This window comes from Thamnophis elegans, chromosome 6 (assembly GCF_009769535.1).
Source record: "Thamnophis elegans isolate rThaEle1 chromosome 6, rThaEle1.pri, whole genome shotgun sequence".
Classification (NCBI taxonomy): domain Eukaryota; kingdom Metazoa; phylum Chordata; class Lepidosauria; order Squamata; family Colubridae; genus Thamnophis; species Thamnophis elegans.
In genome coordinates this window covers 70,504,694-70,516,936 of record NC_045546.1, presented here as the reverse complement: position 1 = coordinate 70,516,936, position 12,243 = coordinate 70,504,694, and the positions used below count along the sequence as shown (strand labels likewise).

Sequence of the window (12,243 nt, the reverse complement as noted above, 5' to 3'; positions counted from 1 at the left end):
TCCCTTTGCATAAGAGAAGCAAATGTGCATCTACGTGAGATGCAAAAGACTATATAAACGCTCACAAGGTTGGAAGATGCTTCAGTTCTTGCTCTGATGCTGCTTTCACTAACTCATCCGCTACATTTCTCTCTTACCTCTGCTGCTGTTGGCAGCCATGCTGTTGATTCGACAGCCTGCGCTGATCTGAATGGTAGCATTTGGCTATAAGAAGGGAAGAGGAGAGGAGGACTTTTTTCCTTTCAGTTCAGCCACAGTCACTGCAGATTATTTTTTTTACTGTTCGTGTGCCTGCCTGTTCATTCTGGGAATGTACTGTGCACTGGCTTCTCTGCGACCAAATGGGAATACAAAACAACATATCTCCACAGAGAGAAAAATGGGGAATAAGAAGGTCACTCAGTCTTTCAGAATGACAGTCTACTCTGCCAAACAGTAACAGCAAAAGACTTAAAAGAAAAGTCTCCACCTGACAGAGGATACACAGGACAGAGAGAGATAAGAATCTGGGCCACTAACCAAGCAATCCCAGCCATCAGATGCCATCTCTGACCTCAATTGGATGGTTTAGTACCCAGAGGAATTTAATCCATTACATGCCACCAAAGAATAGCCAACATGTGATCATAATAAACGCTCAACATCTGTGGTGCAGTCACATCATATCAAACTCAGCAACCTTCCCACTATATTCATTTATTAAAGTACCCTAACAAGGCAATAATAACAATAATAATAGAGACTAAAAATATAACAATCACAACTGCACTCTTTTCAGGAATTATTGTAACATGACTGTAGACTTATTTACTCTACATCACCAATGCAATGCTCCTCCTAAATATTATAAAAATCATTACAGTCTGTCCAGAACATTTTGTGCTGGGGTTATATCTGTAAGGCATTTTGATAATCCTACACATTTAAGGAAGAAGTTTTTAATATGGCCACTCTCCAACAGATAGAGAGGATGAGACAAGCTCCCTGGGTACATCACCTAGTGCATGCAATTGTCCCTTGTTGCAGACCAGGCCTGGTTGAGCCAAGGTGGCGCAGTGGTTAAATGCAGCACTGCAGGCTACTGCTAGATCAGCAGGTCAGCGGTTCAAATCTCACCGGCTCAGGGTTGACTCAGCCTTCCATCCTTCCGAGGTGGGTAAAATGAGGACCCAGATTGTTGGGGGCAATATGCTGACTCTCTGTAAACCGCTTAGAGAGGCCTGAAAGGCCTATGAAGCGGTATATAAGTCTACTGCTATGTGCACCTTGTGTACCTGACTGGCCTGCAGCCTTGTGATGCAGTAACTAGCAAAAACATTCACAAGAACTTAATAATAAAGCAATTAAAATAAAATCATTTTCACATAGCATCATAGCACAGTACTAAAATGGACTTCAGTTGGACCTTATTATGGAAAGAAACATAAATAGTTTTAGATATTATGTGAATTTTTGTAAAAACTAAGTTTGACAACTTATGTGTTTTCCAGTGGGACCAATCTATCAGGGCAACCTGTCTACTCAAATATGGGACGGAGAATATTGCTTTCACTTTAGCCTTCAGCCCCAATCCAAGAGACAGGCAGTCACTTTCACAACAAACTATTTTTATTTTGCATTTTTCTTTGTCGGTAAAATATAAAAATTTGACAACTTATATGCATTTTCTTTTGTGTGCCCAAAGCCATTTAGATTCTTGACTGTTTATAGTCAAGCATCCTTATTTCTGTCATCAAGGCAGCAAAACAAAGATTTAAAAAATATTTTAAAAAAATATTTCCCATTGAAATAATAACATAACATATGTACTATAAAAATTGACTAAAATTACATAATACAAATTATAATATCAAGGCAATTAAATGTTCAAAATTTTAAACTCAAGAATGAATATAATGAACATTTTTGTAGTTTAAGTAAAATTATAAATTTTATAACAAAATAACAAAAATAGCTAACATGAAATATAAAATAAAATAATTTTACCTTTAATATGTCTGTAAGTAGATGTTTAAAATTAATATTGTGCCTAAAGCAGTGTTTCTCAATGCTGGCTGGGGAATTCTGGGAGTTGAAGTCCGGACATCTTCAAGTTGCCAAGGTTGAGAAACACTGGCCTAAAGGTATAGTATAGATGTAATATACAGCAAAATCATCTATAAAGGAGTAGTGATGACTTATATAATAAAGAGTTAAAAACTTCAATTGCAACTGGTCAGGGCTTCACTAATGGTGGCAATGCTCAGGAAGGTCTCCTTGGGAAAATAATTATTTCTCCTGGAAATAATAGTTGGTGTTAAATATATAATAATAGAGGGTGGATTTGATTTAATTCATGATTTAAATTATTAGTAAAAAGGCTTGATTTAAATCAACTTGATTTAAATCATAATTTTAAAGAGCAACTGTCATCTCGGTCCCGCAGAAAGCTCCTCCTCTGATCTACTGTCAACTCACCAACAATTCCATTCACTTTGATGGGACGGCTGGTGATACGGCAGTGACACAACAAGGTGGTGGGCAGCAGGTGAGTGAATGTCCACTATCAGGCGCTGCCATGATGGATCTGAAATGACAGGTGCTCTTTAAATGTAAGGACTCATTTTTGCAGGCACCATATTTTTCGGAGTATAAGATGCACCAGAGTATAAGATGCACCAGGGTTTTGAAGAGGCATTTTTTTTAAAAAAGTAGGTAGGTAGATAGAGGGATAAACAGGGAGAGAAAGAGAGAGAAATACAGTAGGTAGGTAGGGAGAGGGAGAGTAGTTAGATAGGTAGGTAGATAAAGGGGGAGAGAGAGAGAGAGAGAGAGAGAAGGTAGGTAGAGGGATAGAGAGAAAGAAATAGAAAGAGATAGAGAGAAATACAGTAGATAGGTAGGGAGAGAAAGATAGTAGCTAGGTTGGTAGGGAGAGGGAGAGAGAGAGAGAGAGAGAGAGAGAGAGAGAGAGAGAGAGAGAAATACAGTAGGTAGATAGGGTGCGAGAGAGTGTGTAGATAGGTAGGTAGAGGGATGGAGAGAGAGAAAGAGAGAGAGAGAGAGAGAAATACAGTAGATAGGTAGGTCTTTCTGCTGGCACAGCACTTGATCAATGTAATTCTCATCAATCAGTTAAAGAGCTTTCCAAAAAGAAAAAAAAGTTTTTGCACTTTGCAAACCTCCCCAAAATGGCCCGTTTTTCATGAAAATGGGCCCGTTTTTTTCCAAAAAAAAGGCATGAATAGCCTTGGGGGGAGCTTGCAGAGTGCTCCTGGGGGGTGCCCCCACCAAAACGAGCAAAAAATGGCCCATTTTTCACGAAAACGGACCCGTTTTTTGTCAAAAAAATTGCATCCATAGCCTTATGGAGGTTTATAGAGTGCTGCTGGGGGCACTCCCCAGCCCCCACAAGCTCTCTGAAAGCATCCATAAGGGCACGCATGGCCACTTTGGTTAAGGGGCGGGGCCTCGGGAGGCAAAAAATGCTGTATTTGGTGTATAAGACGCACACAGATTTTCAGCCTCTTTTTTGAGGGAAAAGGTGTGTCTTATACTCCAAAAAATACGGTAGTTAGAATCTTTAATATTATTATTTGCAAACAAAATGAAGGTTTCCTATTTAGCTTTCAGACTTTGGATTCATTGAATGAGTTTACCAAAAATGTAAATATTACAGTATATCTCATGGTACATAATTAAGCTCCATTTCATGCTGAATAAACTAAATTATTAATGTATCTCAAATAGAAATCTATCTTTAAATAGATTTTTACTCCAAAAGCATTTTATTAAAATCAATTTGTTTTAAAAAATCCGATTTAAATTTTTTAAAAATCCAATTAAAAAAATATTTTAAAAATCATCAATTTTATCCACCATGTAATAACATAAAGGTTCCTGATCATGTTGCTTTCCTATTGAGTAAAATAAGGCATATATTATTTGGGGATATATTATTATTTGAAGTTTATAATGAAGCTTTTGAATATATTTTTTTCTCATTTTCTGTAATGAGGCTTGGATGACTGTAAAGATGCAAATTACAATACTGGCTACTTGATAAACATGGATGAAAAAAGCATAACAGCGACACATACACTATCTTTGATGAGCCACCATGTAAATTTGATTTTATAAAAGGTTAACAACCCTGTGATAAAATTGGATTGCTAACTTATATTCCACAAAAAAGCTGAAATCAGCAATGTTGGCTTTGTTGGCTGGGAGAGAGGCTTTTGATATAGTGGAATGAAACTTTTTGGAGCAAGTGCTGGCCAAATCTAGATTTTCTTCTTTTTGCATTAATTGGATTGAAATGAGGCACTCATATCCTTTTTCATGGTAATTAAAAATAAAATTACATCTCATCTATCAAAATAGATATGGATTTTTTCCAAGATGACTTTTACCCTCCTTATTTTTAGTTTGATATTGAAATTACTGGCCAGCCTCATGATCCAGTTGAAGGGTATTTGTGGCATAACTGCAGATGGAATCAAACTATTATTATATGCTGAAAATATGTTTTTTCCATAAATAATTTTATTCAATATTCCTTTAAAATAAAAACTATGAATTTTGAAAAACAAAAGTGAAAAAGTGCAAAGTAAGAAAGAGAAAAAAGAAAAATGAAATTATATATGATATATATTTTAGTAATAATCATGAATAAAATATACCAAAATTTATTAATTTAGTACAATCAGCCTTTCTCAAACTTTATCCTGAGAGAACCTTTCAAATTATTTTCAGGTCTCAAGGATCCTGTGCTTAAAAGTAATTTTAAAAAATACAAAAACTTAACAGTACAATTCACTTCTAACCTTTCTAATCCATGTTTTACAAAGTTTGCAACAGAAAAGTGTCAAACCAGCAGCTATCTCATGGCACGTAAAATTCCTACCATTATCAATGTTAGCACTGCATAGTGTGCAAATTAGGAAAAAAAAATGCTTATTTATTTTTCAATCACAGCTAACAGCCCTAAATGAGAAAGTCCGACTACAATAGTATAGGAAATTATAGGTTGTTCAGTTCATTGAAATAAGTCTCAAATACTGCCATTACTGTAACTGAAACACAATGGATATTCTCCAACTTACAATATTAATACTTTTGGAACCATAAAATGTAATAACCTCTTTTTATTTTTGTGTTATTTTCTGAATTTAGTTTTGTTTTTTAAATAACATATCACCTACCAAAAAAGAAAGAATCATCTAGATTATATGACTCATTTTAAAGGGAGCCATTGCAGCATAGGACCACATTATGTAAACCAAGTAGTACGTTGAGCATCAGATAAGGAATCTCTTCATTTCTTTTTTTTTTTTTTTAAATATAATTTTTATTAAACATTATTACCTTTAAAAAACAGAAAAAAAAACAATACGACGACATAAATACAACGACATAAGCAAGACAAATCATACATAAAACATACAGATACAAATGCCGTTTTAGACATACAACCCCCCCTCCCCCCCCACGGTGACAGTCATTCACAGCCCAGTTTTTCTTTCTTTCCTCATTATTAGATCTCTAAGCCACATCTTCTCATTGCAAGATTCAGTGATCTATTACAGTACCTATGTTAACTTTCCCCATTTTAAGTCCCTGCTGTTCTCCTAGTCGCCCACATATACCATAGGTTCCAGCTAAGATAATGTTCTGTTTCTCCTTTGTCCCTCAGCCAACCCGTCATTCTGTCCATTTCTGCGCATTCGTAGATCTTTTTAATTAATGCATCTTCCGGCGGTATAGTGGTGGATTTCCAAAATTGTGCATAGGTTATTCTTGCGGCCACAATTATATGCAGGCTCAAATGCCATATTGAACTGCTTATGTTATCTGGTTTGATGCTTAGTAACAGGTTCTCAGGTCTCCATTCAATGTTTGCCCCGGTAACCTCTTTTAACCATTTTTTAATCCTTTTCCAATATTTCGTGGCCTCAGTACAGGACCACCAAATATGGTAGAATGTGCCATCCTTTCTTCCACATTTCCAACACAATGGAGATAACCCAGGAAACATCTTAGCTAACCTCGTTGGGGGGAAGTGCCACCTATACACCATCTTGTATATGTTTTCTTTGAATGCAGTGGATGTTGTAAGTTTAATGGTCTTACTCCATAGATCCCACCATTTGCCCATTTCAATTTCATAACCTAGGTTTCTCTCCCATACTGTTAGAAGGCTTTTGTCCATCTCTTCATTGGTATCTTGGCAGGTCAAAAATTGGTAGATCTTCGATAACATTTTTTTGTCTCCACCAAACAAGATCTTATCTAGCCCCTGAGGGTTTGGGTAGATCCCGAAACGTGCCTTATCACTTTTAAACCTGTTTCTAACCTGTAAATATTCCCACCATTCCAAATTCCTGCCCTGTTGCTCTAATTCCATCTTTGTTTTTATGTTGCCCTCTTCTGTCATAATATCTTTATACGTTATGTTTCTTGTCCAATTAAATAAACTCGGATGCGTTAAGGCCTCTAATGGTGCCAACCAACACGGAACCCTAAGATAATATTTTTTCCTCATTTTTTCCCAGACCCCCATATAAGGAATCTCTTCATTTCTAACAAATTTCATGGGTATCCAATACATGCAAAATAATAGTGTTTGAATTATTTCTAACTTTAAACTAGAAATATGACATAAATACACAACATAGTTTTCCACTGATTATGTACTGGATATTCTTATTCCATGAGTCCTAATACTCTTTATGTATCCAGTGTAGTGTGTTGTAACATAAGTGTAGGCATGCAAAGGTATGCTGGGACACTATACAACAGCAGTAATCATTTACCATAAGACCAGAGGTCACAAACTGTTAACTCTCAGTACTAAGTAGGTCAGAGGTCACAACTGGTTAACTCTCAGCATTAACTAGGGGTCAGAAGTTTGCATGCTGACTTTGCAATATCAACTAGGGGTCAGAAGTTTGCATGCTGGTAAAAGATTTATTTGCTGACTATGGGCATTCTTTAGGTTCAGAGGTCTACATGGAAGTAAATGAGTTACCATATACCATAGACTTGTACAACCATGATTGGTCCACATAGACCATGTGACTCCACTCTTTCCTTGTGTATGCTCAATAAAAGAGGCCTCCGGATTCTATTCCGTGTCGTCCCATCCCAGAGGAAACTCGTGTCCGTGTCTCTTTTCATCATTGGCTTCATGGGCGACCCGCGGAAAAATCGCAGTAGTGTATAAACAAAACTTGATGTGGCCTTATAATACAAATTAAACATGGAAAATTACAACTTTCTTCTGCAAATTACAACTGAATTTCTATTACTATAATTACTATGTAATTTCTATTGAATTACAGGATAGCAGTATTCCAGTATTTGAGAGGCTGCCACAAAGAGGAGGGGGTCAATTTATTTTCCAAAGCACCAGAGGGCAGGACAAGAAACAAATGGAAACTAATCAAGGAGAGAAGCAACCTAGAATTGAGGAGAAACTTCCTAACAGCGAGGAATTAACCAGTGGAACAGCTTGCCTCCAGATGTGGGTATTTCATCACTGAAAGAAAGTACTGGACAGTCACTTGTCTGAAATGGTATAGGATCTCCTGCTTGAACCTCCAAGGTCCCTTCCAGTTCTATCTGATTCTGAAATAAACTTTTGAAAGAGATTATTGTTCTGAAAACACATTTTAGGACTATAGAAAAGTTATGCATAACAAAAATACTCATGGCCAAATATGTATTTTAAAATACATATAGAATGCAATTTGATCACTTAGGAGAAAATGTGCCTATGGAACTGTGCTTCAAGGAGGTGCAGAAGAACACAGTGGAAATGAAAGTGGAGAAAATGTGAAAAATCTGAACCCTTTCCTTAACCCTCAACTGTCAAAAGGAGCTCTCTGCAGACATGGAACTTAGATATGAGAATCCCAGGCAATGTAAAGAAGAAATGAAGTGCTTTAACAGGTCCAAGAACCAGAGTGCGCAGCAATGCATCACAATGGTAATAACAATTTTTTAACATTGAGCATGTGTCTTTTCTGAGCCCTTCAGCAAGAAGGTAAGGAAGCCAGAAAATATCAGATGTGCTTTTAAATATACTGTGATCTGAGACTGCTATGAGGACAAGATTTGTAATCATTTTATACTCCATATAATCTGCAGAAACCTGCAAGTCAAATACTACTTATGCATTCTGCCCAATTACAGAGTACCAAGAATACTTAATCAACCAGAGCTTATTCCTGGCCAGTAGCTAAATACTTCATCCCATCCATCCGGGGATGCATCTCCTTCAATGTTACACTAATGGCATAAATAGTATAATATTTACAACTGCAAAGCTCTGCTTGTGATCCACAAAAGTCCCAGTGAGTTGGAGAACGTGAAGATTGTGAATGGGATAGAGAAAGCAAATGGTCTCAATAGACACTGTGAGTGATAAAACGAGAGTGAAAACAAGTTAAAAAGTAGGATATTATTTTGCCGAGAAGTTGAGACAGGGTCACTATGGAGAGATGTTGTGATGTTCAAATCTGATGTACTAGTGACCTGATGCTGGTGCGACGGTCCGGCAATAGAAACACTTGGCAGTCCATAGTGTCGATGACAGCTCCAAGGTAGAGTATCCTGGTGGTGGGGACGAGATGACTCTTCTCCAGGTTGATGGAGAATCCGTGATCTTGGAGGGTTCTCATGGGGACTTGGAGGTCTTGTGTCGCTTGTGAGTGGGAGGACGACTGAATGAGTATGTTGTCCGAATAACATTGGAGCTGCACTGGACAGAAACTGAGGAAAGCTGCTATCACTGCTAACATCTTTGTGAAGATCCTGAGGGCGGAGGAAAGGCCAAATGGTAGGCCCTGTATTGGTAATGGTTGCCTGCATAACAAAATCTCAGGAACTTTCTGTGTGCTCTGCGTATTGGGACATGAAGGTACATTTCCTTGAGATCTATGGATGTTAAAAGATTTCTCTTTCTGATGCAGCCCAGGATTGACTGAAGGGACTGCACCTTGAAGTGTTTGTATGTGAGATGCCAATTGAATTTCTTTAAATCTAATATTGCTCTCCACCCCACCCACCCCAAACTCTTTGGGATTAGAAACAAAATGGAGCTTTCCTGACTTGCGGGAACTGGTTTCTATGGCCCTGATTTCCCTCAAGTGAGGGATCTCCTGTTCCATGAGAGCCTTCTTGACCAGACAGGAGGGGGTGGGACAATGAATGAAATGATGAGGTGCAGTGGAGATGAACTCCAGATCAGACTCAGTCGGATGGTTTGTAAAACCCACTGGTCTGATGTGATCCACTCCCATTGGGCATGAAAAAACTGTAGCCGCTCTCCAATGGGAGCCAGTGGCTGGTGGTCACTTATAGCGATGGAAGGGCCTGGAGCCTGACCCCTCTCTCGCAAAAGGACTGCCAGTCCTGGGACCGATCATTCCCCTGAGCATAGGGATGCTGAAAAGAGGTAAAGATGGAGGCTGATTCGGGAGCACAAAAAGGCTGCCTACAAAAAAAGGAGGATGCCCTGCATTCAGCTCTCTTGGTGACAGAAAGCAACACTTTCTCTTTATCCTTGTTTTCTATAAGGATCGCGTCCAGGGCATGATCCAAATAATTTGCCTCTCTTGAAGGGAGCAGAAGCCAATTTCCACTTGGACCTCATGTCCACATTCCAATGCCACAGCCACAGGAAGCGCCAAGAAGTGACATTGGGTGCCAAGGCTCCAGATGCAAATTTTGAGGCTTGATCTTATTCAAGTCCTGTCTCACTCTAAGGATGCGGTGGTGAGACCCCTCCTGAAGAAACTGTCTCTGGACCCAGCCATTTTGTGCAACTATCGTCCTGTCTCCAACCTTCCCTTTGTTGGGAAGGTTGTTGAGAAAGTGGTGGCCTCGCAACTCCGACGGTCCTTGGATGAAGCCGATTACCTAGACTCCTTTCAGTCTGGCTTCAGGCCTGGTTACAGCATGAAAACTGCTTTGGTTGCGCTGATCAATGATCTCTGGCGGGCCAGGGATAGGGGTTACCCCTCTATCCTTGTGCTCCTTGACCTCTCAGCGGCCTTCGATAACAACGACCATGGTATCCTTCTGCGACGGTTGCGAGAGGTGGGACTGGGAGGCACCGTCCTTCGGTGGTTCTCCTCCTACCTCTCGGACAGGTCGCAGTCGGTGTTGGTCAAAGGGCAGAGATCGACCCCAAGGCCGCTCAATTACGGGGTGCCGCAGGGCTGGGTCCTGTCCCCCCTCCTATTTAACATCTACATGAAGCCGCTGGGTGAAATCATACGCCGGCACGGGATTAAGTACCACCAATATGCAGACGATATGCAGTTGTATCTGTCTGCCCCGTGCCAACTCAGAGAAGCAGTGGAAGTGATGTGCCAGTGCCTGGAGGCTGTTAGGGTCTGGATGGGAGCAAACAAGTTGGCACTCAATCCAGACAAGACCGAGTGGCTTCTGATGTTCCCTCCCAAAGATTGGCCAATTATTCCATCTCTCAGGCTGGGGGGTGAAATTATACGTCCCTCAGAGAGGGTTCGCAATTTGGGAGTCCTCCTGGATCCCCAGCTGACCTTAGAACACCATTTGTCGGCTGTGACCAGGGGGACCTTTGCCCAGGTTCGCCTGGTGCACCAATTGTGACCCTACCTGGATCGGGAGGCCCTTCAGACAGTCACTCACGCCCTTGTAACCTCAAGACTGGATTATTGTAATGCGCTCTACATGGGGCTGCCCTTGAAGAGTGTTCGAAGATTTGGACTTCCTGGGGGCGTGGCCTGTTGCCGAGGAGGGCTCCACCGAGCTCCTCAGAGATCTGGTCTGTATATCTAAATAAGATCATAGATAGCACCCCTTTTTGGCAAAAAAAGGGGCAGGGAGTTGCTCTGTAGGTGAGGGTCTATTCGGAAGCCACAGCCTTTTTCTCTTTTTGGCTGTGGATAAAGATTAGATCCAGCCGGAGCGGAGCTTTTATCTCCAGCCATTTCTTCTCAGCTGCCTTTTTTTTTGGCAGCCCCAGACAGGCTAGCCCCCCCCCAGGACAAAACAAAGTTTTTTCAAGATAGAATTGATACGGGCGGGTCCCACCCCTGTGAGATTTATGCTTTTATTACTATCTTAAATACCAGCACCATTTGTTAGAGACTTCTTTGTCTAAATGGACTTCAAAATGGCGATTTCTCTCCGTGGATGATTGATACTGGATGTACTTAGCCGGTTTTACCTCCCTGCAGACCGCTCCTTAACAAAATAAACTCTTCTTCTTTGGGAATAGAGGGGAGCAAAGCGCTGCTTACTTGTTTATTTATGATGGCACCCAGGTCAAAGAAGCGTCTTGCTACAAATGTGTCTAAAGAATTTAAAGATTTTTTACTGGAACCACAGCCTTTGTCTCCTATGCCCTCTACTGGAGAATTTTTAACACAGGAATATCTCTTTAAAATGTTTAATGCTTTTAAACAAGAAATTAAGGGATTTGTATTGGAACTTTATGATGAGTTAAAGTCTAAAGTTAATCAAATGAAGGCGAACACGTTTGTAGCCGTGTCTGCCCTGTCAGATTACTCTGCTGAAATAGAGAACAAATTGGAAAGTTTGGAGAAGGCTAATTTTAATTTGACTACCAATATTCAAATTTTACAACAAAAAATTACAGACACTGAAAATCAGCTTATGATGATAAATCTTAATAGGAAGGCATTTGCAATAAGAGTTAGAGGATTCCGTGAAAAGGAGCAAGAGAATTTGAAACAGACATTTGCTGAAGCCTTCAGCCATGCGGTGGGAAGTCCGGGACTTAACTTTGATTGGCAGATTCGGAAAATCTATCGCCAGAACTCATTGATAGCGGAACAGCGACAGCTCCCGAGGGATATAATTATATATTTTTCTACAAAAGAATCTAGAAATGCGATTGTGCAAAAGTTTCATAATAACAGTCTTCAAGTTGATGGCCAAAACCTGATTGTCTTCAAAGATATTCCTTTCCAGATCCTGAAAGCAAGAAGGGACTACACCTTTTTAACTAAGGATCTTAGGAGTCAACAGATTTGATACAGATGGGAGGCCCCTGCCGGTATCACGGTTACATTTGAGAATCAAAGATTTCGTCTTAACTCTGTTTCGGAGGCTCAAGATTTCTATTGCAGGATTCTGAAGGCGGGACTCCCTGACTCGCTTGGAAGAGAGGAGAGACAAGCGGAAGGAGAAGGCAAACGGCAGGCCATGTGGTTGCAAGATGGAGGGGGTAGCCTTCCCTCCCTCGGA

The 12,243-nt window shown here is 40.0% G+C and overlaps 1 protein-coding gene across 1 annotated transcript in view; it reads right to left on the bottom strand.

Moving 5' to 3' along the window:
* Positions 1–12,243, bottom strand: part of NRG2 (neuregulin 2) — a 214,480-nt gene that overhangs the window by 64,584 nt on the left and 137,653 nt on the right. The gene's annotated exons all lie outside the window — the stretch shown is intronic.